The sequence below is a fragment of the Schistocerca piceifrons genome, chromosome 4, assembly GCF_021461385.2.
Source record: "Schistocerca piceifrons isolate TAMUIC-IGC-003096 chromosome 4, iqSchPice1.1, whole genome shotgun sequence".
Lineage (NCBI taxonomy): Eukaryota > Metazoa > Arthropoda > Insecta > Orthoptera > Acrididae > Schistocerca > Schistocerca piceifrons.
The window spans coordinates 843,420,116-843,447,674 of NC_060141.1; the positions used below are offsets into that span (position 1 = coordinate 843,420,116).

At 37.9% G+C, this 27,559-nt stretch overlaps 1 pseudogene; it reads right to left on the minus strand.

Moving 5' to 3' along the window:
• Positions 1-26,931, minus strand: LOC124795190 (annotated as a pseudogene).
• Positions 26,932-27,559: the final 628 nt, after the last annotated feature.

Genomic DNA, 27,559 nt, shown 5'->3' on the forward strand with positions numbered 1-27,559 from the left:
TCAGTATCCTTCATCACTCCAAGTAATGTTGTAAACAGGATATGCAGTCTTCAGAATTTCTACAGTCTTGCTGTGGTCTGCCTTCCCAAACCCCTGAAATGAAGCAGTCCTTGGGTATTTTAAAACTAAAGTACAATTAAACAGTGTGCTACATATCACAATAATAATTAAACACTAAAACGAGAACTCTTAACTACAACTACTTCATAAGTAAACAATGTGCTTGTACGTACACTAAAACTGCATCTAATACAGAGCACATGAAACCGTAAAGCAATCTGAAATTTTCTACACCACACATCACAACACAAAAGCAGCAGAAAAAGGGAGTGTGTAAAGACCTTCAGAACAGATGTGCAAGATGCAGCATCAGAATTAATTTTTCTATTGATGGGTCTGGCATTGTACACAACACTGAAACACAAGCAGCAGTAACCGTGCAAAAAAATTAAACACGTACCCACAATCTGCAACTGTATTAACTGTGTTAAATGAAACAGGTAGGTCACAAAATGTGTGAAACACAGTCTGAAAAGTATAAAATAGGTGCGAGGGGTACAGAGGAATCATTTGGTCTGCTCCAAGTGCAAGGAATTGTTGATTTGAGTAATTATGACAACTGTCCTGGCAACTGGAAAAAGTCTTGTAAAAACACCAGGCTCACCACAATTCATGTGCTGCCGTAACTATACTCAATCAAAAGATACAGAAGCTGATAATAATAATAATAATAATATTGATAATACTAATAATGTCATAAAATTATGGGACAGAAGATCCTCTCTCTCTCTCTCTCTCTCTCTCTCTCTCTCTCTCTCTCTCTCTCTCTCTCGCTACATATACAACTCTCTCCCGCTAAATATACAAGTGGAAGCAAGGATTGTGGCCTCAAAAGTAATCTGAAAGGTGTAAGAAAAAATCCTGAATCAGATTGAACAGCACAGTTGGTATCAGCATTGTCCACGGAAGGCAAGGTTTCAGGATGTAGTCCTGGCCCGGCACATAGTTTTAATTTGTCAGGAAGTTTCATAATCATGGCTGCTACCCAGAACAACAGTAGCCATTTCAACCATAACACTTGCCCACAACACCACACCCAAATTATTGTACACGGTTGTAAGAAGCATGATGATGATTTACAGATATTAACATCTGGTGACATTTACTTCTGACCATCTAACAAGGTATTCTATAATTTGTGCCATGTAACCAAAGCAGAAACTGCTTTCCCATGGAGGAGCTTGGCGTATAACATTCTTAAAAGCTTTAAAAATACTTGAATTATAGGGCACACAACATATGAACAGAAACTTCACTGTTCTTAAAATATCTTTTGTTAACTGTGGTCTGCAGCTTATACGAATTGTAGAAATGACATCATGTAACACTTTAAGCTGTTGATAATTTTTTTTTACGATGCAACCAGTTTTGGTCAAGACCATTTTCGAGCACCTGTTGTTCCCACAGCATAAAAACAGGAAAAATTCAGGCAAAAAGGATATTTCAAAATTGTAGTAACAATACATACAATGCTTGTGGATATTTAATTTATATTTCTGACAGTGTATTCTTTTGATATATATAGTTTTTGCTGGTAATCAAATTCTGTAAGTGTTGCTTGTATTGTTACTATAATTTTCAAACATTCTTTTCATCCCAAATTTTCCCGTATCCGCACTGTATATACAACAGGTGCCTGAAAATGGTCTTCAACTGAAACCATTATGGTCTTCAACTGAAACCAGTCACACAGTAAAAAATTAAGTTGAATAACAGCTCAAGATGACACATACTGTCATTTCTACAACTCACTGCTTTTGGTACTACCTGTGAGTAGCTGTACACTTTGATGACCTTGGCACTGGGGTCGTGCTGTATTCTGCCACCACCAGTGCACTCTGTATCAACGCCGAGGCCATTCACCCTGTCCATCGTCTCATCGTAGACGTCCGAATGGAAGCCAACTCACTTGTATCCTCGCACCTAGTAACAGGAACCATAGTCAAACTTTGAACAAAATGTATCAAGAGTACTAAGCAAGAAGAAAACACAAAAGTAGCAACGTGAGTGGAAATTGTGGCATCAAAAATAATCTGGAAACATAACTTAAAGGAGCTGTTGTTATATCCATATCTATAGGAAACACACACAGGAGCTTCTGTTTCTTCTTTTTTTTTTCCCCCATACCTACTGCAAATGCAAATGAAAGCTTTTGTATATTCAGACATGTGTTCTCTCGGAAAACACTGAACATAAAGTAAATCATCTAGCTGACAAGGTAGTTGGCAACATCAGCACATGGCTTTTGGAGAACGGATTAATACTTCACTGCCAACAACTGAACTCTTGTAAAATAGAAATAGTCTCGTCCTGAGCTGGTCGAACAGACATTTTAAATTCTTAAGACTGAAGATAGATGAAAAGCTCTCTCAGAAGTATAATGTTCAACACCTTAAGCAGAAAATGAACACTTCTGTCTTCACTATACACTATGTCTTGGACACAAACACAAAAGCTTGTTTACTTTTGCTCTGTTATCTCATATGGTGTTATAGTTTGGGCCAATTCTGTGCACTTGGCAAGAATATTCTCATCCCTGAAAAATGGAGTCAGCAAGCTCTGCAGTGCCAGCTTGTGAACATTCAGGGTTGCCGCAAGTTCCCCCAAGTGACGTTCCCCGATTTCCAGCAAGTTTTAGCATTTTTCCCTGACAAATTTCGAGGTCTCAAGGGCAAGTAAAGACAAGTTCACAAAAAAAAAAAAAAAAAAAAAATGTAAGGACTTCTGTATTTCTTCCCCTCATGAGCAAAAATCTTAGTACTAATTTCAGCATCTTTTGTAATGAACAGTTTTTAGATGGAGAAAGAAAGACAATGGTATATAATATTCCATTAAGACCACTGATGTTATTTTATTTCAATAAAACTAAACATATTTGGTGACACAAATACGCATTTCCTTGGAGTCACAAGACAGATTTAAAATACCCACACTGATTTCAGAAATAACCTCAGAAAAAAGTAGGCCTATTGAAAGAAGTATATAAGGCAGGCCAAAATATACAGGTACATAGCATACAAACCGCCTGTGACTGCCACAAGTTGTTCTTCCTATCGCTCATACTTTCTAATATACAGGGTGTACATTACATCTGGGAACACTTTCAATTATTTGTTGCACAAGAACCAAACATAGCACAGATATCACACATATGTCATTTTGAAGAGAAACCCTGAAAGTTCTTTTTCATGTATACCACCACAGCATACTTTGGTGATTTGCCAATAGCACCAGTCATAAATATGGCAAGTTCAGGTGCGGAGCGAACTTTCTGTGTGTTGGAGTTCAACAAAAAAAGTGTGTGCTACAGCTGTTCAATGGATGTTCAGAACAAAGTACGGTAAGAAACCACCAACAAGGAAGGCACAACAAATTTATTATGATGGGTTGCTTGTGCCCAGCACAGAGAAGCAGACATCCCAGTGTGAGTGAAGTGAATTTGGATTGCATACGAGAGACATTCATAAGGAGTCCAAAGAAATTGGTGCGTCGTGCATCCCATGAACTCGAAATGGCTCCACCGACTGTGGCACGTCATGCGACAGAAGTTGTCTATGAAACCATTCAAATTGGAGCTAGGGTAGAAGGTCAATAACGACGACAAAGACAAGTGTTTTGAGTTTTGTTCACAGTTGCAACAATTGAATAAGGACGGGGATGGAATTTTGATCGCTTAAGTTTTAGCAATGAAGCCACTTTTGACACTAATGGGAAAGTGTACAGGCATAATTGTCGAATCTGGGGTACAAAGCATCCACACGAATGCATTGAATTTGGGTGTGATTCGCTAAATGTAAATGTTTTTTTGTGCTTTGTCGTGTCGAAAACTGTACGGGCCATTCTTCTTCGCCAAGAGCATTGTCACTGGATATTCCTACTCGGATATGTTGCAGCAATGGCTGATGCCTCAGATGCAATTGGGCTCTCCGTTCATCTTTTAGCAGGATGGGGCTCCACCCCATTTTCATCGTGAAGTTTGTGGGTACCTGAATACGGAGCTGCCGCATCGATGAACTGGCCGTGCTACAGAAGGGAACAGCTGTTTCATGAAATGGCCTCCCTGATCACCAGATCTCACTCCGTGTGACTTTTTTTTTTGTGGGGACACATTAAAGATCCGGTGTATGTATGGTCTCTACCACGTAATGTAGCAGAGCTCCGGGAGAGAATACGAGAAACAAATATCGCAATTGACGATGCCATGCTGGGACAGGTATGACACGAATTCGATTACTGCATTGATGTCTGCCGGGACACTCATGTTCCGCGTACTGAATGTTCGTAAAAAAAAAAAAAGATATGTACATCCTGTATAAATTATTTTCTAAGCCCCAAAATGTACTAGAATAAATAAAATGTTTATAAAACAATGTACCGCACAATGTACTTGCAGTGAGAAAGTCACAATTCCTGAACTCCATCGCCCGTGGCCTCTGGCCTGCCGAGGAGCACCACAGTCCTGAGTCCTCGGATAAATCACGAAAACCCACTGCATTATACCACACACAAACAGAGCCGGCCTGGGAGCAGATCGGCGAGACTAGATCCGATGGGCAGGGCTTGCACATTATTGGGAAACGATGGGCTTCAAATCGGCAGCCCCAATCCGTTAGAGAGACCCACAGAAACGGCCTGCGGTTTTGGCCCATCATGGAAGTCCATTCATGTGGCCAGCTTTACACAAGTCACTGACATTATGTTGACGAAATGAGATGGTGGTGATAAATCCATCAATTTGTGCAAATACTCTGAGAATTAATGCTAATGAAGATAGGTAGCAACTCACCGTAAAGATGATTGCTGAACCATGGACAGACACGTAGAAAAGACAATCACACTCTCACAACTAAATTTTCGGCCATAGCCTTTCTTAGAAAATAACACACACACACACACACACACACACACACACACACACACACACCACACATTCACACAATCACTCAGACACAACTCGTGCACATATGACCGTTGTCTCCAGCCACTGGGTCAACAATCTCCAAGAATCATATCAAAACAAACCACCCCTCACGCCTCCCATCGGCAGCTACTAGGCTAGTGGCAAGAAGTGGTGGCAGCACTGACTGCAAGCTGAGGGGAGTGGTAGGAAGTGGAGAAGCAGTAAGAATGAGGGAGTAGGGAAGCGGTGCATGTATTAAGCTGCATCCAGCAAGCGACGATGCAGGAAATCCCAGTAAACAAACTGTTTCATCTACTGAGACAATAAACAAGATTTCTCCAGGTTTTTTTTCCAAATTTCCCAGCAGGGCAGAAAAAAAGAGTGATACACGTAAGTATTAAAATCCACACACAAAGGTTACCTTGTGGTATGCTACAATTCTGCACAAGAGACCCTCACAATACATGAGAACTTCTCTATGCAACATGTAATTTATCCTAATTTCTCTTAATTTCATATTTTATTAATTCTGTAATTTTTTGTTTATAAATTTTATATTCAGCTTTCTGTAAACTAGGTACCACCTCATCCCACGAGCTTTGGCTCAAAGTCTCAAGATACGCGATAAAAAAAATAAATGTCAATCCCAAAACCTCACACGCCAATATAATGATCTGCATGCAATCATTCTGTTGATAATGGCACATTAAATTTGGAAAAAAAAACTGATGCCCTTGATAATTCAAAGCTGTCATTTAAAGTCACAATTGTATGTATTATAGAACACTGTACAGGAAAAATGGAGTTGTAAATGTAGCTGTGTTTTAGTGAAAACGACGTTTTTTCAAATGATGGAGAACCAATGGAATACTTGTTGGTAACATCTGCTCTATACCATAAACCAGCACAGTACGGCACTTTATGAAGTTTAGTCAAAGGCCTGTTTTGTGAGATAATTTCTTTCTGGAAGTTGAATGCATTGCTTCCGTCACCAAAGCACGCGTAAAAAAAAAAAAAAAAAAAAAAAAAAAAAAAAAAAAAAAAAAAAAAAAAAAAAAATTGCATTCAGCCCCCTCACATCATTACATCATCAGTGCAAACCAGACGATATTTCTCGTGTAAATCTACACGGCTATCTGGCAGTTCACACTTAAGGATACAGGGCATTTTTCCAGCTCAATATTATATTTCTTTCAGGCACTGTTTATAATGTATATGTTTTAAGATTTTTTGTTGATATCAGGTAATAGAGCACACTTTCTAAACAAATTAGAAGTATTTTGAATATTTTTGAACCTGCTTAGAGTTATTTAAAAAAGTAACAAGGAAATTCTTCCTCAAACTGAGGTACCATTTAATCCAATGTTATACATTTGAAGGAGACCAAATTTTTACCAGACATGCATGACATGGCTGAGATACTAGACCTATTTAATTCCACCTATTACGTATATTACAAGGATAAAAAAGTATCACATCTTACATTTTAATATTTATAATTTTTTCCAAATAAAAATGTTATTTTTTCTGTGATTTAGCTGATTCTGCAATAAAGCTTAGGTCTACTACATAAGTATGGACTACCAAAAGTTACAGAAAAAATTAGAGCAATGCTTTATAAACTTTAGGAAATATTTGTACCTGAATTCTGAAGAAAACAACTAGCGGGAAATTGCGAATGAACATATGAGTCCAATTAAACTGTGCCTCAGAACATTCCTGAAGCATAGTCTACATCCTGCAGCCTTTCTTCATCTTCAAGCTTCCTCTTGGCATTCCTTTTAGCACTTCTTGCTTCTTTGGTAACTTGAAGAGCGAATCTTTCAGCTTCATGCACCCATTGTCTGTCACACAGAAGAAATTGATCTTTCATATTAGAGCCACATTTTATGCCTAAATTTCTCAGGACTTCCTACCTTCCTATCACTCCGTCATTGAAACATAGCACACCATCTAGTACACCAACTTTTAACGTATTTAGTCCTACAAAAACATTCTTGAGTAATCTTTCCCGTATGGAATGGTTGAAACTTTCATTTGTTTTCTGAGTGCCCCCATGAAGACATTTACCGTATTTACTCGAATCTGAGCCGCACTTCTTTTCCGGTTTTTGTAATCCAAAAAACAGCCTGCGGCTTAGAATCGAGTGCAAAGTAAGCGGAAGTTCTGGAAAATGTTGGTAGGTGCCGCCACAACTAACTTCTGCTGTCGAATATATGTAGCGCTACACAGGCATGCTTTGCAGGCACAAAGATAAATACTGGCGCCAAACCCTCTGCATGAGTGCATTAAAAAAAAAAAAAAAAAAAAAAAGGGGGGGGGGTGGCAGACAAGTTTTTCCTCTGTCTCGAGTTTCGACCACTGCATTTTCATACATTATCCAACGAAGTAAATACAAATTCCGTATTGTGCACCTTTGAATGTAGCAGCATTTCAATGCACTACGAAAATCCGACTGGCAAGACTGTTTGGGATGTTTGTCAATATGGCCAACTTTACGTTCTGAATTTTTTCCTAACTGTGAGAAGAGATGGTTCCTTATAGGAACTTTTATGAATTGTGAATAGCATGCAGTATTCTCTTCACATAAGAATAATTAGAATATAAACATTTTGCCATGTATTCTTTCGTGTTTGCTGCTAACTCATTTAAATCCTGTCTGCCTAATAAACTACGAAACTAGAGTGAGACAACAGCAAACGCGGAAAAATATAGATATCATCCCATGTTTATATTTGTATTATTCTTATGCCTAATAGTGATACAGTCAGAAATGAAGCACGGCAATTGACTAGATTTTTAAATCTAAGATGACTAATTTCAGTGCAGAATGTAATGTACTAAAGAGGTGCCTGCAAAGATTTTCAAACGGAGAAAAATTTTCGCTAAACTCCCGTTCAGAATATCTTCTATCATACGCTGTCTATTATTTGGTTCTTGTTGATCATTCTCAAAGAAAGCAGGAGTGTAGGTAACAGCAAATAGCAGTCTCTTGCCATTGTTTCGCTAACGAAGTACGCGAAAGAGGAAGGGTACCCGTATAATACGGACGGAGCGCCTGACGCATAGCAATGGCTACCTGGTAAAGCTTAACTACTGAGCTTACGACTCGAACCAAACTACTGTAGCTGTATCGTCATTCATTTGACCTAAATTGTGTCTCATATTACAATGGACCAAGTTTGTTTCGATTTGGAGGTGCGGCCTAAAACTTTTCTCTCCCCTTGAATTTCAAGTCTCAAATTTCAGGTGCGGCTTAGATTCGGGAAAATTTTTTTTCCTGGATTTCGAGTCTCATTTTTCAGGTGCGTCTTAGATTCGAGTAAATGTGGTACTAAGCAAAACAGGGTCCACTCAGATCTCTAAAAATTGGTTTTATTTCATTCATAACAGGCTCAAGAAGATAATGCTTATGATATTTTGATAGTATATTTGACCACTTTCCTTTGCTTTTTGGTAACCACACCTAAGAATCTGCTCCTTTAGGGCAAAGTCCATGAACAGTGTGGTCATCTGTGGACAACTTATGAAAGTAGGTGGCCCATATAGCTTTCCTCATTGCTGTATCATCATTCAGAGGTGCATTTTGTCTAATGGCCAGTCCTTAATACCTCTGAAGGAGGTCTGTTTCAGTTTCTGTCAATCTGTCTCAGCAGACAGAGATTTTCAATCAGATAGCAATTTTCCTTTCATTTCTCTTCTTAGCTTCCTCAATCTAGCACCCATCCTCTTTTGCACATGTCCACAACACTCCAGTTTTGTTACGAAGCTATCACCATAAACATTGAACTCATTAATTTTATTGAAAGCTTTAGAGTACCCATCACCTAGGTACTTTGTATATCTAACGTTATAAACGGGCACTGACCTCTGAAATAATTTTAGAGCTCCATCACACTCCATACCTCTACTGTAACCATCATAATTATTATAACACTGATGTTCAATATGTCCTTCAGTGTTACTATGTCAGATACGGCAATAATTAGATAAGCACTCAACATCAACAACTTTTCCATTCTCCACAGAAGTAGCACTTAAAACACCATTCAAGGAACGATGTCCTCGATGTTGCCATGTCCCATCAAGTGCAACAGCAATGTCCCTTGTTTCACTAATATTAACAGTTTTTTCTACTGCACATTTCATAGATGCTTTAGACACAACCGTCAAGGCACCTAAAAGTATTCTTATGTACTTGCTGAACCTACTGGGAGGAGGAAGGTCAATCAAATGACAAAACGTTTGTGCAGCCTTTTCTTCCTTTTTCTATTGCACGCATTGCGTACACTAACCTCAAATTCACATCATATGAATTATGCACAATGTTCAAAGTCATTTTCGAGGTAGATTTATTGCAGGATCTACACAGACCAACTAATTTTGACGCTAAATCCTTCCTGCTACTTTGTTGTTCAGTTATTTCCAGACAGCCTACACCATCACATTGTTTACATTTTTCCACTTCCTTTATTAAAGAAGATAAGATACCCACACCAACAACAACAAATCCACTACAAACAGCGTCATTTTTAACACAAAAATTTGAATCACCAGGAGGCGTGCCATGTGCGAATTTCTTCACTGAAGAACTGACACATAGGTTACTTTCAACAGTGTGGCTTGTTTTGTTTGTGAACTGGTTACCACAGAATTTCCTTTTATTGAATTTCTTGATGTGTGGCACACTAAAAAATATGTATTTTCACAAATATATGTAGCGCTTGGGAAACAAACGTTTATTAACATGTGAAAAAACTGCTTCAGAACACAAAAGTAAATACTTGCAAAGATAATCATTTACAGACGCTAGAAACCTGCACTGTTACCAACATATACAATGTATCATACATATAATCGCTGGAAACAGAAAGAAAGTGCACAGTTCTTTTCAAAATAATACTGGTTTCTGTAACAGAAATAAAGGGGGCATGGCAGTATACAAGGTGCGAATGTAAAGTAATGACACTGATGTGAAAAAAAATGTAGCTTACAGTTTTAGTCAATTTTCGTGTTGTCTCCTTCAAAGTTCCCTTCTGATTGCACACACTTTTTTTAGCACTTCTGCCATTGATGGTAACATTTCTGGAACTCATCTTCTGTAATATCCTCCAAGACCTTCGTCACAGCTTTTGGGACATCTTGCGTTGTTTGAAAATGGTGTCCTTGACCGCCATTTTGATTCTTGGACAGAGAAAAAAGTTGCACGGAGCAATATTTGGTGAATAACGTGGCTCTGGCAGTACCGAAATTTGTTTTGAGGTAAAAAATTACTGTACTGACAGAGCAGTATGGGATGGTGCATTATCGTGATGCAGAATCCAATTATCAGCAATGTTATTATTAGACAAACCGTTCCTCGATTGATGTGCAGTTCACCTGCAATCATTTTCATGGATAACCTTCTATCAGATTTTATGAGTTCATGCACCCTGGCCAAGTTGACATCCGTCCGTGAGGTTGACAGTCGTCCACTGCAGTCTTCATCTTCAACATTTGTTCTGCCTTCACTAAACATTTTATGCCAATCAAAAACTTGAGCTTTTGACATAACCTCCTCTCCAAAAGCCTTCTTAAGCTTACCGTAAAAGTTGTCATCGCGTTTTCACTCAATTTAACGCAAAAAGAAATGGCATACTGTTGCGCAATATTATGCAGTTCCATTTCTGTGATGAGAGACACTAACACGTGTTAACTTATTACAGCACAACTAATGACTGAGCAGTTGCTTCAACATGCCGCTTGAACTAGAAGCGGCTTATAGACCAAGGTCACAGATATTGTGCCTACGCAAGCCTGCAGGGGTGCCACATCTTGCAAAGAAAATCAGTCTCATTACTTTATTGTCGCACCTCGTACATGACCGTAACTTTAAAATTTGGTATGTATAGGTCATTTTTCATTTCAAACCCTACAGTGTATATATCAATGTAATCAGGAAAGACTATAGAATTTAATAAAGTCATTTAAAAAATTTTGATTTTTCCACCATTTATAAGTATCCTGTATCCTTAAGTGTTCGGCAGAGGATGCATCGAAAAGCCTTCAGACTATTTCTGTAACATTCCACTCTTCAACAGCTTCTGTGGGAGCTCTGATTTCTCTTACTTTATCACGATAATAATTTCTCCTTATGTAGGTGGGTGCCAACAAAATATTTTGCCATTCAGAGGAAATTTCCTGAAAACATCTCATCATAACAAAAAACACCTTTGTTTTAATGACTGTCACCCCAACTTGTATATCATGTCAGGGTATATGCGGACAAGGAAAAAAAATTCCCGGATTTCTCAGTCAAAAATACACTTTCCCCCAAGTGAAAACATACTTTTTCCCTGTTAACTGACGGTATATTTTCTCTTGGAACTGTATAACTTATAAGTCCTTTGATTATGGTTTTATACACGGGCGTAGAATTTCCTGGCGCTTTAGGGAAAAAAAAACACGCATTTTGGAAAGATCTTTGATGTGCAGCAACATGTATGCTGCATATTTTTGTATTAGGAAAGTATAAACTCGAATTCCACCAAACACCGCATGTTACTTTCCAAAGCATTGAAATTGAGATTGGGATGCACTTTTGTAAGTTAGTCATAGCTCATTTCATGCAATTTCGCCAGCCGATCACAGCAGGTATTCAGAGCTTAGGACACGTGATGTAGTCAACCAACAGCAACATCACTGTTAAGTAGCGCGAACACACAAACAGAAAAAGTTAATGGCTCAAATTAATGTAAATAGTGTTGCTAAACGAAACACAAAGCCTTCACATATAATATTGGTCTATCAGATTAATACGCTGCAAGAGAAGCTAAGCTTTCTCATAAAATGTTGGTCTTTTATGCGCGTATTACAATTTAAGATGTATCACACAAAGGTGCCAGTAAAATTTTTAATAACGACATAAATGTCTGATCTTTCAGGCTCAAAATTCATCTAAATGGCTCATCATCAAAGAGTTGATTTTTAAATGAGAGTCAAACACTTTGTGATTTAAGAAATTCATCGTACATTATCTCACATAGTTCTGGTGTAACTGCTAGAATGGTACTTTGATGGTAACGATTTTCAACACACCATTCGAAATATTTTCCCACGACCTGTTAGAAATAGGTTCGTTTCTGCAGTTGCCAGAGAGCGCCAGATGACAGGCGTCACCGCGCAAGCGCAGCTACGATGTCGTAGGGAGCCCGCATGTTCATACGTGTGAAACATTAAAAGATCTTACATTATGTAAGAAACAAGACATCAGAGGATACTCCAAGAGAATTGGAATTTCGTGACCCATACTAAAATGTTCACATTTAAAGTGCAAATTTGTATGTCCAGAATCCCACGACCTGTTATTAAGCTTTTCTATGTGGTTTTTGGGATGTAAATTTTCTTGGAGTACCAGTACTGTCCTGTCTCATGTTTGGTTCTTTATTATGGCGTAATGCCAAATGTGCTAGAAGTTGAAAATGTGCACTTGAAATGCAGCAAACACAGTGTGTGGAATTAAACACTTTGTCTCAAATATATTGTCTGCCTTAGTGGAAAAGATTAATGAAAGAAAATTTCTTTGTCAAACCAACAAAAATAACTTCATTGTTCTAAAAGGCAATTAACGCTTGACTGTCAGAAAGATGGAAATAAAATAAAATCTGCAACTAATAACACAGTTTAGCCTTCCATTATTATGTGAATGTATTTTAATTCACTTGATAGCTCCCGGCCACAGAAATCTGTTTTGTCTTCATTTGATGTGGGAGCAGTAAATAAAGAGGAAACAGCAAAAACACTAAATGTAAAAATGGGTCACGTGTAGACTACCCACTTCCCAACTGTAATTCAGACTGTTCTGCGCAGCAGTCCCGGATCTAGGGGGAAAAAGGGATGGGTATACACTCGCACACACACACATATCCATCCACACATATACAGACACAAGCAGACATATTTAAAGACCTATTTTGTGGGGGTGTTGTGAGGGTGACATGGTATTAGAAGGTGGAAAGTGTAACACGAGGTTGAAATGAAAATGAAAGATAAAAATATATGGGGAGAGATAAAGGTGAACTAGAAAGCAACTGGAGATCTGGTATGAAAAAAGGCGAAAAAGTGTTGGTTAAGTTGATCCTGTGGTGAACTTGGGTTGGTAGACAGCGATGTGCATCAAGGTTAGGTGGTTGTGTTGCCGCTAAAACACGTTAAAGGACGGAGAAATTCGGGAAAATTTCGAAAAAACGTGTAATATGTCTGCTTGTGTCTGTGTATGTGTGGATGGATATGTGTGTGTGTGCGCGAGTGTATACCTGTCCTTTTTTCCCCCTAAGGTAAGTCTTTCCGCTCCCGGGATTGGAATGACTCCTTACCCTCTCCCTTAAAACTCATATCCTTTTGTCTTTCCTTCTCCTTCCCTCTTTCCTGACGAGGCAACCATTGGTTGCGAAAGCTGGAATTTTGTGAGTATGTTTGTGTTTGTTTGTGTGTCTATCGACCTGCCAGCGCTTTTGTTTGGTAAGTTTCATCATCTTCCTTTTTAGATATATTTTTCCCACGTGGAATGTTTCCCTCTATTATATTCATATATATATATATATATATATATATATATATATATATATATATATATTTTACCGAACAAAAGTGCTGGCAGGTCCATAGACACACAAACAAACACAAACACACACACAAAATTCAAGCTTTCGCAACAAACTGTTGCCTCATCAGGAAAGAGGGAAGGAGAGGGGAAGACGAAAGGAAGTGGGTTTTAAGGGAGAGGGTAAGGAGTCATTCCAATCCCGGGAGCGGAAAGACTTACCTTAGGGGGAAAAAAGGACAGGTATACACTCGCACACACGCACATATCCATCCACACATACAGACACAAGCAGACATTTTTCCCACGTGGAATGTTTCCTTCCATTATATTCATATATATTATTATTATTATTGGTGTTTTGCCCTTAAAGAGCGCATTTGGACTAAACTACATGGCCAGTTCCTTTTGCTGCCTTCCTTGCTGCCCAAACTTCCCTCATTCGCTCGCTGTGTTTCTGTTTCCGGTCCTCTGTCCATGCTTCTTGTCGGCTTCGTGTCTTCGGCTTCATCTTGATTGCCTTTTTGGTTGCCCATATTTCTTTCATCTTCTGGCTGTGATCTTGCTTTCGTTCTTCGGTCCATTTTATGCCTGTTCGTTTGTCGCATTGTATCTCATGTAGTTTACTTTTCTTAATGATGTTTCTGAACTTTATTCTGTCGTTTATTGTGTCTGCTGTTATGTTGAGCTGGTTCAGGTCGTTTTCTACCTCTGTCACCCATTTGTTGTTTCTAGTGGTTACCCAGTCAAAGATCTGTTTGGTCAGCCTGTGTGATGGCATTCTGTATAGGTGTCCATAGAATTGTAGTCTGCGTTTTCTAATCTTTTCTGTGATTGTCTCCGTATGTTTGTACAGTTCCTCTGTAGGTTTCTTGATCCATATTCCATTGTTGTTAGTTGCGCCAAATATTTTCCTAAGTATTTTCCGTTCTACTTTTTCTAATTGTCTGATACGTGTATGCCCTCGGATTAGTGTGGTCTCTGCTGCATATAGTGCCTCGGGGTGCACCACCGTGTCGTAATGGCGTAATTTGGCTTTTTGTGAGATAGACTTCTTGTTGTAATGATTCCACACTACTTTGTATGCCTTGTCCAGTTTAGTCTTTCTTTCTTCATTTGAGTCTCTGTTATGTCCACTCATTTGTAGTGTTTCACCGAGGTATTTGAAGTTTGCTGTTTTGTAAATCGTGCCATACTTTGTGTTCAGAGATGAGAGTTTCTTTGTGCTCATAAACTGTGTCTTTTCGTAAGAGATCTGTAGTCCAGTTTTGGAAGCGATTTCGTGCAGTTTTTCAATAGCGTCTTTTGTTTCCTTTATACCTTTCGTGACAATTGCCAAATCGTCTGCAAAAGCCAGGCATTTAATCTGTAGGTTTCCTAAGGTTATCCCCCGTTGTGATGTTTCCCATTCTTTTATGACCTTATCTAACACCAGATTGAAAAGGAGAGGTGAGAGGCCATCGCCTTGTCGGACACCTGTGCGAATTTCGAAGGGCTCTGATAGTTCCCCACAGAACTTTACTTTGGAGGTTGTGTTGGTTAAAGTTTGCTCTATGATAGCCCGTGTTTTGTTGTCTACTTTGTGTGTGTGTGTGTGTGTGTGTGTGTGTGTATATATGCTTTGTGTGACATAAAATTAAATATAGGATATATAAACCCAGTAAAGACATGAGACAAGCAAGACAATACATGTTTCTTCAATCCTTAGCTCCTAGAATTTTTTACCCTCTATAATCTTGGTACAGCTTTACATGGAGTGCTTTCCTTCTGTGAAAGAATCTATTACCTCATCAAAGTTCGTCAAACATTTTGCTACACGAAAAGTCGAAATGTCGTCGTCTAATACTGAAAAAGCTGTTAATACAAATAGGACCCAAGACTGGTGTTGTTTCCCGATCTGATTACACCTATTTTGTCACTGTCTGCTAGATAAAACAAAATAGGCCTTTCTAATACTACAACAATTGTAATACACACAAAATAAATGAGACTGTTTTGGCACAAACGGTCTGTTTTGTAAGGACAGAAAATAATTCACAAAGTACCAATATCAAATGCCTATTAGGCCAACTACAAGCAAAAAGCTTTACGTTAGGAAATAGTTTCACACTTCATTCATACACTCCAGTTCCTCAAGCACGAGATCGAAAAGTAGTAGTATGAAATTTTTATACGAACTTGGAATCGTCATATTGTTCCATAATTTGTGTGATGCCCCCATTTCTTCTCCTTCATCATTCTAACAAACAGTCTTGTTATCGCTAATTCTGTAACTATTCCTGCCAATGCCAAAGCTTATTTGCAGGTTAACTTCATTAACTCTACCAGAATCACCGGTTTAGCTATCCCGTGATTATTCTCCGGTTAGGCGTTGTTACATGGTCGTACAACACATTTTCCGTGCTTCTTCCAGAACAGAACTTAAAGTAGCTGCTAGCTGGGGACTGTACAACTCGCCCTTACTAGTATAGCGATCTGCCCAAAAATTTTTTGTCAAAATTTCATTTTCTTGTATACACCGCAAAGGTAATACGTAATCATTCTTACGTGTTATTCGTTTATTTCCACTCCTGTAGTCTGAATCTATGGATTCCGCTAGTAATTACAACAACGCTCATCATTTGCAAACACAATCAACCACACAATCAGACAGCGGTTGGTATTCATCCGTTCAGCCTTACTTCGCTCAGCTCTGTCAGATTCCACTGACAGAGGAAACATGTACACTACGCACGCATTCACAAATCAACTTACGATTCATTCAAAATCAACTTAGAATGTGTTAAAAATGTTCAAAAACCGACAGGGATGAGTTTCAAAGTAATATGAATAATCGATAAACTAACAAACTAACGTGCGCTGGATGCGAGTCGCTTTGTGAAACAAGGTTTCTTCCCCCCCCCCTCAAGAATATGAATTTGCCCCCCCCCCCCTAGATTTGGACCTCCTGCGCATGTATAAATCTGGCAGCTTGGGCGCTCCAGTAAAATTTTTCCCGGTAGCATCTAGCTGCTTGCTGCGACTGCTTACACAGCCAACAATTTCTGTAGCCAGAAGCGGGAGCAGGTACTACTCAACTGTGCATGCGCATGATCGAGCTCGTAACTGCTAAAATGAATTTAATGTAAACAGTTGTGACGTCACGCTCAGCGGAGGCAATTTGCTGTTACGAAGCATTGCACAGTCTTCCTAAAGCCTTTGACACATTTTACTGTTGGCGGACACTTGTATGAGCACTGTTTTGTTGCTGTATATGGTGCATTTCCCTTGAAATTTAAGTTTTATTTTCGTTTTTTCTCTTGTTCATGTTTTATTGCTGCAGTATTGAGACACAGTAATATCCTTTGTTAGAGTATCGGTTCTTACCAATCAAAATTACAAAAATTTAACTGAAAACAAAAACAATGAAAAATTTCCTGGGTTTTTCCCCGGATCTTCCGGGTCGTATACACCCTGCATGTCCATGGCGCACTCCCCCTTCTTAGCTATAAAACAACATACGTTGCTCTTCTTTGAATGCTTTTTTATGTCCTCTGTCAACACTATCTGGCAAAGATACCATAGCACACAGGGCCATAACTGTAGTTCAACAGTGTTTCAGTGAAAATCTTTTGTGCGTTTTCAGTTGAATCGCCATCCACCATCCACCATCTCACTTCCAATTTAACAGTAAACACTGAAACACTATGTTATGCAGATAACAACCAACCTTAGGCTACAATTCCCCATTGCAAGTCACCGACATCAGAAGAAAAATTCAACTGAGAAAATTGAAAAATGATGCTAACGACTGTCTCTCAAATAATAATGTATCACAAAGTTGACCAAATATTAGTTTACCAGTTACTGACCACTAATTTGCTCGGTTCTTTGCCATCAGGACCCTCTGGACCAAAGACACGTATTAGAACATACTTAAATGTTCCTTCTGGGTCGATATCCACATCAGGAACAGCGGCAAGCTTCTCTGCTGCTGTCATTAGTGTCCTGTTAAACAGATGTTAAAATTATTCCAGAAATATTTATATACAACAGGTGAGAGAAGAATAGTGCTGCAGTCACAATGTAAACAATACAATTCTGCATCTAGGATTTATACTGGAAACAATGTTTCCTTCAGAGAAATAATGATCTAATATTTGGATTTTTAAACGTGTGCCTATTAAGTAAATACAAGCATTCCGTGGAAGATCGTACACCATCCAAACCATAAAACTATCAATTAATTGTATCCAAAGGGAAACATACTTGAGAAAGCCATAAAATTACAAAGAGAGACAACTGCATTCTCGTAGAAAGAATTCGCTGGGTGAATTCCTTCGTGTTTGGTGGACTCAAAAATATTTTTTAAAAACATTTATTGGTTATCGTTTAGAAAGAGCAGCCATTTTTGTTTCAGGCTTTCTTACACTTTTATAAGCGTCTGTGGTTTTTTAAATTATTCAGTAATGGATTGCCCCAGACCTTTCATATAAGAGGTATTTATTTCAGCAGACACTGGACTATAAATTAAAACCATGATCACCCTGCTGAATGTATTAGGGAATACACTTTTAATGTCTCAAAGTTGTTGGTTGTAAATTTAAAAAACCCATTTTTAATACTATCTTTCCAAAGAGTAGTTTCTTAGCCTTAATACATTTTGTGGTATTACACTACTCAGTACAGATACCCGTTTTTTTTTTTTTTTTTTTTTAGAGAAACAATTATGACAAGCTTATACTTAGAAACACTTTAAAAACAAATCTTTTGAATTTTTTCATTCTTTGGTCTGCAAATCTTTGTTAATGGACCAGATATAAATCTGAAAATTACACATTTAATAGACCTTTATGATATCAAACTTCTGTATAAATTTCAACCTTGAGATTCCATGGACAAAAAAAATTTCAAATATGAGTCAAAAATATGTTTCTTACTGTTTGTAATATCTGGGCTGATGGAAACACTGTATAAATTACATAATTTAAAAATATCTAGGATAACTCTTTAAAAAATGAGACAATTCATTACATTATCCCATTCTCAACTTGTTTGTTTTTGCTACGTTGTTTATTGAACAACAGAGATATTTCTTCACTCATGTTGGGCACAGAGTTAAATGTTCGCCTAGTCACAGTCATAAATTCCAGGGGAGAAGACAACTCCTTTAATGCATTTTTAACGGGCCTCTCGTGTTGATCCTTTTCAAATTTTTTAAATGGGGTTCTTGGTGCTGGTAAAATGTAACATCCACATCTTGGTTTTGACGAGCAATGTTACCAACTTTGGCAATCCACCACTGTTCGTCATAGACACAAGCCACTATGTCCTTACTTTGAAGTGTCAGTGGTACAAGTTTTCCACAGTGATGACATTCACTATCAGAGGATGTTGATGTGAACTTACAGTTGAGCAAGTTGTATGACTGAGGTATAAAACAATGAAAAGATCGGGTGCCTTTAATCTTCTGACAAGTTTTGAATCTTTCCTCCAAGACATTGGCATAGAGTTCTCATATTTCCTCACATTTAATGAAACATACGTAATCCCTTTTACCTATTCTTTACAGAATTTGAACATTTCTTGACGTGTCCAGATTTGGTTCTCATAGGTCCGTTGCAGACTAGCTTTTGTGACAGCTCGCTTTGTTGTACCCTTTATGCCATCACACTCATTCTTCCCAGGACATGATGCAAAAAAGTGCTATTCTGCACCGAGCCAACAGTCTTCTTTTCTTTGAGAAAGGAGATATTAATATTTGTTTGCTTTTATATTGGCCTGCAGCACCATCAGAGAAGTTCATCAGTTTGTTTATGGAACTGTCGTGCTGTTTTACGTAGTTTGTTAACTGCAGGTGAAAAGCATGCACTGCTGTAGCTTTGTGCTCAAAGTAATCATTTGCAACACAAAAACTATAACTCTAGTCTATCTGGATCTTTATAACAGTATCTGGATCTTTATAACAGAACACAAATGGACAAACTGTGGCCTGTTTGTTTACCCAGTGGCGCCCTTGTATTTCACTTGAACAACAAAGGAATAGTTTTCAGAAAAGTCAGCAAGAACTATACATTCATCAACTGCCAAGGTTTGCTTTTGCCCTTCAGAAATTTATCCTGACTTTGGCAATTAAATGACACACTATTGAGTTTTCAAGGTTAGTAACCAACACTTAGAAAAACTATTCTCGTTATTTTGAGACTCCATTGTTCAACTGCACACTTCAAGGGCTCATTATTAACTAAGTGTGAGTGAACAGATGTTGGTGGAAGGGGGATGACAACACACAGATTTGTACAGGCTTGTCTACATCTACATGGATACTCTGCAAATCACATTTAAGTGCCTAGCAGAGGGTTCACTGAACCACCTTCGCAGTTCTCTATTATTCCAATCTCGTATAGAGCGCAGAAAGAAGGAACACCTATATCTTTCCATTCGAGCTCTGATTTCCCTTATTCTATTGTGGTGATCGTTTCTCCCTATGTAGGTCAGTGTCAACAAAATATTTTCACATTCAGAGGAGAAAGTTGGTGATTGGAATTTTATGAGAAGATTCTGTTGCAACAAAAAATGCCTTCCTTTTAATGATGTCCAGCCCAAATCCATTATCATTTCTGTGACACTCTCTCTCATATTTCGCAATAATACAAAATGTGCTGCCCTTCTTTGAACTTTTTCAATGTACTTCTGTCAGTCCTATGTGGCAAGGATCCCACACCGCGCAACAGAATTCTAAAAGAGGACGGACAAGCGTAGTGTAGGCAATCTCCTTAGTACTGCCAATAAATTGCAGTCTTTGGTTAGCCTTCCCCACAATATTTTCTGTTTGTTACTTCCAATTTAAGTTTGATATCATGAAGATCCATTAAGTGTGTAATTTTCAGACTTTTATCTGCTCTCCTTACAAAGATATTGTAGGTCAAAGAACGAAAAAATTCAAAAAATCAATTTTTTAAAATAGTGTACATTTTGTGTAAGCTTCTCACTATAAGAAGTAGTTATACTGTATAGTGTAGTAGCACAATAAATATTAAGGCTGAGAAATTACTCTTACTTTGGAAAAATACAATTAGGATTGATAAAAAATCTACTCACCAAGTGGCAGCAGAACTCGCACATAAAAGACGGAAGAGGGGTGAAGGAAGAGAACTGGAGAGGTCTAGGAAAATTGGTAGATATCGGGAAAGTCACCCAGAACAGCGGGTCAGAGGAGACTTACCGTAAGTAATGTCTTTCCTTCTCATCCCGTACGGTAAGTCTCCTCTGACCCGTGGTTCTGGGTGACTTAACCAATATCTACCCCTTTTCCTAGACCTCTCCAGTCTTTCTCCTTCACTCGATTACTTCCCCTTCCACCCTTCTGCCTGAAGAAGGAGCCACTGGCTCCAAAAGCTTGCCAATTACAGCTGTCTTTTATGTATGTGTTCTGCCGCTGCTTGATGAGTAGAATTTTTATCTATCCAATTAAATAGTTTAAAGAATACGCTTTTTTAGCTTGCAATCAACAAGTTTGAGCCATTAAAAGTAGGGCCTATATTAAGGAATACATTCAGCATGGTTATCATGGTTTTTAATTTATAGTCCAGTTAATGATTCTTCAACTCAGTACTGAATAATTAAAAAAAAAAAAGAAAAGAAAAAAAAAGAAAAACAGATGCCTGTAAAAGCAAAAAATAGCCACTGTTTCTAAATGTTGAGAATAAAATTTTTTAAAAAATGTCTTTAAACCCATTAAACATTCGGGAATTCATCCAGCAAATATCAATTTTTTTCTGAAATGACCGAGCGACTAGTTAGTTTTTTCCCTGGCCCACTAGTCCTAGCTTACATAACAGAAATTTTGATTTTTATCAATACCAACCGTCTGCTTTCACCTATCACATAATCAAAACGCTGGACATAAATCACTCATCGAAATCAGCCACACACTGCAACGACAATTTTATCTATTCTCATAACGAAACAATCATAGGCTCCCCAACTTGCATTTAAAAATAATGCAGAAGCAATATAAATATGGAAAAAAATGACATACTGTTTTAGAGATAAGGGATCTAAAATTCTTTTATATATTTTTTGACATAATCTCACAAGCATTTCACAACGCTGTATGCAATTTTGACAAGCCAGCTAGCGCCTTTAGGGTAAAGGCACATACTGGTTTCCATTCTGTTCTCAACAACATTGAACACAACAGAAACTAATCTCTGTCTACCGTCAGCTTCAGCATATGCCTTTCGTCTGAAGACTACCACTGACTGGTTGAAACTAATTACGGCATTGTGAAACGACCCATGTGTTTGTGTGGAAGTTTTGTGCATGGATATCACACACACCACATCATCAGTAGCATGCTACCAGTCAAAGGCAGTGTCAGTAGATCCAATCAAACCTTTGGAACTCGGCATTAGGGAAGCATCCGATTTAATCCATCTGCTTTGACCCATGACGTCATCCATATGACAGAAACGCCTACGTCCAGAGTATACAAAATGTCGTCAATATTGTCACTATGTACACATGCCAACAAACCTGCAGGAAAACAGAAACAGTGAAAGTAATCTTACTTCAATGATAAAATGAAACTACAGAACAACCGCGGGAAATAGGGGGTCTAGGGCAAGGACAACCTAATTTTAACAATACAAAACATCACATCACATCACCCCTAAAAAAGTCTCAACCTACGACATAATGCTACAGCCACAAAGCCAGCAGGAATCATACAGTTCACTCGACCTATATAGCTCAAACCAAGCCCACAATACCAAAAAACCAACATCTGCAATAACAAAAATGGCACTTACGCAGTTTAGGGGGTACATGCGCTGATCATGAGAAAAATACCTATTTTTGAAGCAAACATATTTCTGAAGATATAAGCATATATATGCGCGGAATACCAAAAAAGTACTTATTTTCATATGGAGGTGGGGGGAAAAAAAAAGATTAATTAACTGTCTGCTTTCACCAGCTTATTCATGTTGCTATGCCAATATGCTGCAGACACTTTAATATATTTCTTCACAGAGTTCTTTAGCCATAGGTAATGCTTACAGTTTCGTACATCCTAACGATGATAGCTATTGTTGGCTTTGCATATTGTTGCATATGGTATATGTCCCTGTTGCTCACAGTTATGCATCTTGATCAGTGCGCCCAACAACCTATATTTTTCTGTTGAGGCTGTCCGTTTTGAAGTATCGTATATTACTGCGTGTGCCAAAATGGCGAGAAATTTTCCAGATTTGAGCGACTTTGTAATGGAAGATTTATACCATGTTATGGAGAACACCTGAAGCTCAATACAATGGGCTAGGCAACAAGATCTTATGAAGAACGATATGGTGTGTGAAAATGGGTATTGTGTTGGATACAACGAGATGAAGCTGGAGAAAACTACAGGGAAAGATGGCGAAATTTGGAGCTGCTCCATTCGCAGGGACTGTAGAAAGAAATGTTCAATCAGGAAAATGTCATTTTTTGCTGGCAGTCATTTAGACATTTCTAAAATTTTGCAACTGTCTTACATGTGGGTTTTCGAACTCAATAGGCAAAAGTTTTTAATGAGGGAGCTCAAAATTGGCAGTGAGCACACTGTGGTCGATTGGTGCCAATTTTGTAGAGATATCTGCCATGAATATTTCTTAATTGAGCCAATAGTTTTGGGCGGCCCAGGCCATACTGTTGAAATAGACGAGAGCTGCTTCGTCAGCACCATCGAAGTCATAGGTGCGAGAGCAATGGGTCTTTGGTGGTTATGACGTTGAGACAAAGCAAAGCTTTATGGTTGCTGTGCCACAACGTGATGCTACCCATTTGCTGCCAATTTTGCAACAGTATGTTTTGCTACTGGAACCACAGCAGTTTCTGATTTGTGGCAACTTACAACACCATAGGTAACTTGGGCTACAATAATCTGGCTGTTAATCATTCGCTTTATTTTCTCGATCCCTTTACAAACGCAACCACAAATCACATGAAGTCAGTCTGGCAAAAAGCTAAAGAAAAAAATCCTATAAGGCCTTTCAGAACTCACCGTGCTATGCTGAATAACTACCTGGCGGAATTTCTCTGGCGTCAATGTTTTGGGAAAATCCATTCCACAATTTTGTTATTAATTCCACCTTTCTTGAAGAGAGAGAGAGAGAGGAAAAAAAAAAAATTAAATTCCGTGCATACATATGCAATATGTCATTTTTGATACAAAAAAAATTTTGAGACAGTTAACTGATTTTTTTCTTTTTTTTTTTTTTGCATCCAAATGAAAAATAAGTACTTTTTTGGTGAAGAGCGCGTCAGATATGACTGTAAGACTCAAGTTTTGAAATAAAAAAATTTTTGGTATTCAGCGCATATATATGCTTATATCTTCAGAAACACGTGTTTCCTTCAAAAATAGGTACTTTTCTCATGATCAGCGCATGTACTCCCTAGACTGCATAAGTGCCACGAAAAGCAGAATCAGATGTTTCCCTCGACCTATACAGCTGAAAGGAAGCCCAGATAGCAAGGAACCAATACAGCTGAAAGGAAGCCCAGATACCAAGGAACCAATAGCTACAACCCGAAGAGTGGAATCAGACATTTCCCTTGACCTATGTAGCTCAAATGCAGCTCTCAATACCTACCAGCAATAATAATAATAATAATAATAATAATAATGAAAACAATGTAAACTTCACACACCAACATAACAAAAAACACCACAAAAACCAAAACCTTCAACAACTCGAAAACGCAAAAACTTGTATATACACCAGATCAATTAAAACCAACCAAAGTACGATAAATGTAAAACAGACAGAACATCAGAATTACTACAGATTAAAACAAAAATAAAAGTTTATTACCAACAAAAGCATGCAACAAAATCACCTAGGTTGACCGCCGCTACACACACACACACACACACACACACGCACACACACACACACACACACACACACACACACACACAAAACTAATCAAACCTAACAAAATGCCACACACATAAATAACCATCACTGAAAAATGAAGATTTCCAAATCCACATTGCAGCACTGGCTACCCAGACTCAAATAAACCCATGTTACCATAGTGATAATGAACCCAATATCACGTGTTAAACTCAACAAACACAAACCAATTCAAAAACACACACACAACACCATTATCTCATGGGTCAAAGGAGACAGGTGGAATAGAACACTTCCAATGGCCCCTTAACTTAGTTCCTACCTCACGCAGACAGACAGGATGTGAGGACAAGAATGAATAGTTCTGAAAAATAAGATTAGTGTTTCACTTTTAAAAGTGTTAATCAGCAGTAGGGCCTCCTGGGATCTTGCTTCCTTGACTATCAGTAGTGACCAGCCATACTGTTTCTTTATAAAACAATTCCTTAATAACTTCATTGTTTAATATTTGGATTCTTGCACTGATATCACCTCACGTGTAAGGTTGTTCCCCCTATTGTTATCTAGACAACGAACTTCAACTCCAAGACATGATATCACGGTACATAAAAAGATTTTTACATGTTAGTCTGAGAACGTGGACAGTGACTAAGAAGGCATACCCTAAAATTGCACTTACTTTAAGTTTTCAAAATGTCACAACCCCTTTCTTCTGTCATTTACCACTCTTTAACCTCTGGCAACAATCTGTTAATATAAAAACTGCACTGTTTTTAGAGTTCATGTTTTTAGAGTTCATGTTAAACCACAGACCTCTCTATAACTGACTGGTTGGAGAAAGGCAAGACAAAGAACTGGTTATGAACTGTTGTGTCCAAATCAATCTTTGAAATGCCAACAACAGGATTAGTTAAAAATGTGATACCAAGCTTATGAACGACAACACCCTTAACGTGGTGGAGATACAAGACACAGAACTGATCAACTGCTCACATAACTAATAACACGAAAACATTAGCGAAATAAAATGCTAGAGACTAGCAGGATCTCTGTGAGAAAAGGTAGTTTTGGGCCCATGATGTTCTTTCTATTAGTCCTTCAAATATATTAAAAACTTGAAAATACCAGACCACAATTCGAAAATGGAGCCTCACATAGGTACTTAAATGTATCTATGGAATGACCTACCTTAAATGTATCTGTGGAATGACCTACCAACCCAACCTATCCTAGATATATGTTTACACTAGTCTACAGATCAGCCTGTAAATGTAAATGAACACATATATACATCTTGTATGCCACAAGCATTCCCCCAGTCGAACACCATCTCCAGTAGGCCTAGACTTAAAGTACACCTAGCAAACAATACAGTCTAAGCTACCAGCCACAAAAAATAAACTTCATATTATGATCAAAACACACACTCAAAATATTTCACTGAAACAAACAAAATATCATAGATGCCATATGACATCACAGTTCATATAGACTACCTATGGCTCATGTTGTTCACTGGACTCCAAACACGTTTATTTTTTCACACACAAGCATTTATTGCTTAGTCCAGTTTCTTGAATAAGTATCATGAGGCTATCATGGTTAAGTTTGTCAAATTAACTCCCAAAAACATCTTTTTGATAGCAATATTCTTGAATACTGGTTGTTTCTCAGATTCCACACCCCCTTCAGAATACCAGCTTGGTGCTTTCTGGGGTTTAGATATTAGCTACACAGTCATAGTTACGCTACAATTAAAACAAAACTTATTCACAATTCCAATTACAATATCTACACATTTCATGTACCGGTATTCGTAAATACAGATCTTTACATACTTGGTTTAGGTGAAATAATGCCAATGCGTCACAATTATTTCGATGTGAGCAATGAAACTTCACGTAAAACATGACTGCGATACAATGCGTAATAAAATAAATATACCGAGGTCTAGAAATAAGCATGATTACACATAAAAGGGATGATTAATACAGTTCAATATTAAAAAATCTGTATTCAACAAAACCGTAGTCCTACAGAACTGGAGGGGTGCGACGGTAATGGTTTTATTTTATCAGTGAAATTACATACCAGTACTGGATGTTACTAATGCTCCAAAACATCAGACAGTATATATAATAATGGTATGAGACAACGAAGGGAGATTATTTTAGGACGTATTTTCATCAATTTTGATATGTTATGACTCGTAATAGCCCTGGAGACGTCTTTTATAACAATCGAATAATTTGTAGCAGTACACCGATAAAAATAACTGCTTGCAACTAGCAAGTAATCGCGCAACGCGCAACCAAACTTCGAACACACAAATAACTTCTTAACCCGATACGATTACATGACAATGGACACCATACGCATACTCAAAATAACAAACCTAGATAAACACAGCACTCGATTTCGTACGCCTCCAAACAAACTACTTTTCAGAGATTGTATTTTAATAAATGAAGACATACCGGAGGAGTGGATTTTAATAATACCGACAACCAAAGACAACAAAGCAACAGAACTACGCACTAGAACAAGCCAGTTTATTTGATTAATTTAAAATGTGAAGGAAAAAACAGAGTTGTTATTTGCTGACATGAATCCATGGCTTTTTAGATTAAAGTACTGACTTCGAAAGTGGGGGCATTTGATGACAGAATTAAAAATCATTATTGACAAAGCCAATCCAATCCAATAGAGACCGTAGATCTTACACTAATAACTAAACAAGAAATTTCCAGAAACTTACCTCCGCTTATAAAAATGTCCACAGTGTGCGTTAGAAAAATGTGTAGAAGAATGAAACTGAAGGAGAAAATACGAATTGCATTGGAAGTAAAGGATACTTATTATAAATGTCACTATCTTTATAGTAAATTTTGCATATGATTTTTACGGCTTAATGCTTTGGTTGCTATTATTGGCTCATTGTAACACGAGAGTTTCTTATTTAAATTTGAACAAAACCATTAAACAGAGGCACATTTTCGAAGTGTTGTTTAACTGTTTTAGTCACTCAGTACAAAACACCTTCCTATACTCTTTACTAGTTTCAAAAAATGGTTCAAAAGGCTCTGAGCACTATGGGACTTAACTTCTGAGGTCATCAGTCCCCTAGAACTACTT